A 4,850-nucleotide genomic window follows, 5' to 3' on the forward strand; every position below is an offset into this window, starting at 1 on the left:
TTTAGAAAATAGAAAAATGTCCTTCTTTTAATTACTTTGAGCTCTTTTTCCTCTGTTGAGGAAATAAAAGGTTTCCCGAAGCATTAAAGTACTCTAGGTAGAGATTCTAGTCTCAGAGCAGTCACTACTAGCACTCCTGTCACTGTCCCTTCCATACACCTATCATTTTGGATCATCCATTTGAGGCCAGACACTGTATATGTTTTGTCTTATCTTCACATCGGTCTGACAAGGCAGACATTGGCATTGCTATCATCATCATAATAAAAGGCTAATATGCAAATTGTCATGACACCATGGCGACTGATCATCAGAGAAATGGGGCCTTGCCTCCCGCCCTGGTGAGACTTGACAGGAGACCTGAGCCCATATCCCCTGCCCTGGTGCTGGGCTGGGAAACCTAAAGCCATGCTCCCCACCCCAGCAGGGCTTGATGAGGGACCGTGCGTCTCCCCCCCCCCCACACACACACCTAGTGGGGCTTGACAGGAAACCTGAGGCTGTGCCCCCCACCTGGCAGGGCTTGATGGGGTCAGGTGGTTGGGTCTGGGTCTTGCCCAATGGGGTGGGGCCAGCCAGGTCTCCATCTGGTGCGATTTTGAGGAGCACGTGGGTGGGCAGGGACTTGACTCTGGGTCCTGCAGTGTGCCACAGACTCTGACAGCAAGATTTTCATATACGTTTTACTAATTTTCTTTCATCTCTGACACTTCCATTATAGAGATTGGGCAAATAGCAATATTAAAATATTTCCTCTAATTAATTCCCTTTTAATGTGCATGAATTTTGTGCACTGGGCCACTATTTTTTTTAATTTTTAATTTTTAATTTTAATTTTTTATTTTTATAAGAATCTAAAGGGTCTGAGAGATTGAGAGACTTTCCCCAGCAGCAGAGCAGAGATTATAACCAGTTCTGTCCACTCCATGTTTTTCTTACCTATCCATTCTCTCTCCATCCTGATGTCAGGAAGGGCAAAATAGCAAACCCATCTCCAAGGCAACCAGAGGAAGGAGACTAATCTTCCTTGGGTACAGCTTATTTGGGATATTTACATATACAGTTGACCCTTGAACAAAGCATGGGTAGGGATAATGCACAGTCAAAAATTCACGTATAACTTCTAACTCCCCCAAAACTTACCTATAATCAACACATCTACAGTAATAAAAGAGTAAGATGCAAATTGACTATCTTTGTGATGCCCACCAGCCAATAAGGAGTGAGTATGCAAATTAACCTAACAAAAATGGAGGTTTAATTTGCATACACAGGTTCTGAGCAGCCAAGGTGGGGTGGGATGCTTGCATTGTCTCCATGGCAATGCTGCAAGAGTTCTGCACCACCCCAGCTGCTCCAGGACTCTGGGCAATGTAGGAAGGCAGAAAGGCTTCAGACCAGAGTGACAGGAGCAAGGGTGGAGTCAGCAGCCAGGGGAAGGAAGGCCCATTCTTGCATGAATCTTCATGCATTGGGCCTCTAGTATTTTATATGATATATATATTATATACTGTATTCATATAATAAAGTAAGCTAGAGAAAAAAGCTATTGAGAAAAGAGTTATTAAGTAAATCATTAGAAAGAGAAAATACAATCACTGTACTACATATATATATTAATTGAAAAAAATCTTCAATAAGTGGTTCTACACCATTCAAACCCATATTGTTCAAGAATCAGCTGTACTTATTTCTTGGAAAGAGGCTTAAGGCTAGATTGAAGCAGCAGTGAGCGTTTTCCAAATGGTCTACCATGACTGTTTGAAGGGAGAGATCTTCATGTGATCTAGATTCCCCCAAAGGTGAGATTCCCCTGTAGCACTAAAAATAGTTTGTGAGACTCCTAATAGACAGAGTTTTCTACTAATAATGAAAAAGGCCAGACACCATGATTTTTAATAATTAAATTACCTGTTACTACCTCTGCTTTGGTTAGAATAGGAGAAAAAACAGCACAGAAACTCTGAATTGAAGATTGTCTCATTTTAGAGTGACAGTGCCCAGTCAGTAAAAGAGCTGGGCCACTATCACTTACCAGATACGTAGAGTAGAATAGTAATGGAATGTACAAATTCTGCCTCAGACTTACTGCAATAAGGAGTCTTTTAAGGCTATTAGTTTTATGTAAATAAGTTAATTATTTCCTATGACTTAAGTTCCATCATCTAATAATCAGCTACATGTTACTTAAAAATAAATGCATTCTCTAGAATAAGAAATGCTGTGTTAGCCTGTGTATAACATCATGTTTACTAATTATTATAGTCCAGATGGAAATGGCGATCATAAATCTATTGACAATTCTGTTTGTTACATGATTTCTATCTATTGGTTGTAATGAATCTAAAAATTAACCACGCAAACAAAAGATTAAGTTAGGTAGATTAGTGTAAACTAGATGGGTGGAGTGTGTATGAGTGTGTTGTGTGTGTGTGTGTGTGTGTGTGTTGACTGCACAAGCTTCGAACAGTCCCCTCATTCAGAGCAGGATTGTTTAATTGTAGGAAAGGGTCCAGCTAACTGCTTCCCTGACTCTATTAACAGGGCAAATCAGAGCACACTGTCTGTACAATGCTCACCAGTAAGCCCCAAGTTCATTTTCCAAAGGGAACCTCAGTGGTGACTTTTAAAATATTTCACCTGATCTTTTCTTTCCCAAACTTCATACAATTTTAAACTTTATAAATATAATGTACATTTTGAAGGCTTCTTTTTGCTAATAGAAAGCCATTTTTTAATGAATTGTTAGAATAGTTGTTTCTGCTGTTTAGAACAGAATAGAAGATACTCATTTAATGTAGTTTTGAAAAAAATCTGAGAACTTCATTTAGTGTTTCGTTCAACTTCCAAGCTCTTATTTGATGTGGTTTTGAATTATAAGAAAAAAATTTTCACTTCTGATCCTGATTCCTTTGTAAATCTTGTTTATAATTATTTTACTTATATCAGTAGTTTGGGGTAAAAATGTTAATATTTTTACATCTAGGTAGTTTACAAAGATGCAAAATTTGCAAAGTTCATATTTTCACATTATTGCAAAATCAATGTGATTATATTAAAAAAAATTCTGAGGGAGATTGTTAATTCATTATTAATGATTATGTAGAACAGGGGCTATTAAGATGCAAAGCAGAAAAATGATATTGATATCAATGAAAAATCAAACTCAGACAAAGGAAGAAGACTACTTTTCTGTAAGGCCATTTGGTGAAAAGGCTTCCCGGCTTTGAGTCCCTTTTTGCCTCTGTCATATGTTATCTAAAGTAGGTTACCTTGGGAAAGTAGCAAAGTATTTTTGTGCTTCAAGTACCTGTAAGGTGGGGATAATGATTTTGTGATTCATAATTAAGAGACGTAAAAAGCATAGAATAATGCAGGACCCCAAAAAGTATTCATTAGATGTTAGCTGTTCTTATTTTTATTATAGTTATAATAGCAAATTTATATTGGAATAAAAGAAGAAAAAGATACAAATCAATTGTCACTACTCACTTAATCCTATATACCATCACTCCAACACACAAGATGGCCACCCCCATGTAGTCAAAGATGGCCGCCTCCATGTGGACACAAGATGGCCACCACAAATGGCCAGCAGGGGAGGGAAATTAGGTGTGACCAGGTCTGCAGGGGAGGGCAGTTAGGAGGGACAAGGTCTTCAGGGGAGGGCAGTTGGGAAGGAGGAGACCAGGCTGGCAGGGGAGGGCAGTAAGGAGCAATCAGGCAGGCAGGTGAGCAGTTAGGTGTCTATCAGGCTGGCAGGGGAGTGGTTAGAGATCGATAAGGCTGGCAGCAGAAGCGGTTAGGGGCAATCAGGCAGGCAGGCAGGTGAGCCATTGGGAGCCAGTGGACCGGGATTGTGAGTCAGACAGGGGTCCCAGATTCAAGAGAGTGCAGGCTGGGCTGTGGAACACCCACCCCCACGCACAAATTTTGTGCACTGGGCCTCTAGTCTAGTTATAATGGGAAAAGTTCTAAACAGAGAATGAGGACATCTGATTTTTGTCCTGGACTTGACTTACTAGCTTTGTCACCCTACGGTACATCTGGGGACTAGGATTCCTCATCACTAAAATGAGAATGCTGTGTTGGACACTCCCTGTTTTCATTCACCTCTAATATCCTAAGATCATGCTAAAGTGTTTCAAAATCATAATAACTGAACTATTTTTAATGCAGTATTACATTTTAATATATCTAAACAAAGACAAAGCATCCAAATGCCAGTTAAAGTGAAACTTGGAATTACTCTAAAATAATCTTTTAGAGATACTTCTGAAAGGTGTTTTTCAGCAAAAGTCTGATCAACAAAGAACTGGAAAAATACGACTATATTTCAAAAGCTAAAAACAAACAAACAAACAAAATTTAAAAGAATAATAATATCAGTTATTTTATCCTGGAGTCTGGCTTTGTTTCTAGGAACTATAATGTTAGATGAAAAGAGGGGCACAGGAAGAGGCAGGAGGAAAAGGAGGTGGTGAGGGAGCAAGAGAAATAAAGTACAACTTGTATGTCTCCATGGCTGTTATTTTAAGAAAATGTATTCTGATTAATTTTAGTCAAATAACAAGCAAATAAAATATCCAGTAGCAATCTGCCACAAGAACTTTTTCCTAACATAGACCTAATCAAGTTGTGTTAAAAAAAATTGCAGAAAAATGCCACTCTTTATCTTTTCCAATGTTATTTTATTTTGTTAAATATAAGCCACTCTGGGCTTGCACAGTCTACTTGCTTGGTAATGTGAACTAAGTAAATATTAATAGTGTGCACTTTCCCTCAGAAAAATGAAGACCAACAAATGAGGAAAAATATAACTAATGTGCAGCCTTCCATTAATATTTTAT

The sequence above is a fragment of the Pipistrellus kuhlii genome, unplaced genomic scaffold, assembly GCF_014108245.1.
Source record: "Pipistrellus kuhlii isolate mPipKuh1 unplaced genomic scaffold, mPipKuh1.p scaffold_m20_p_3, whole genome shotgun sequence".
NCBI lineage: Eukaryota > Metazoa > Chordata > Mammalia > Chiroptera > Vespertilionidae > Pipistrellus > Pipistrellus kuhlii.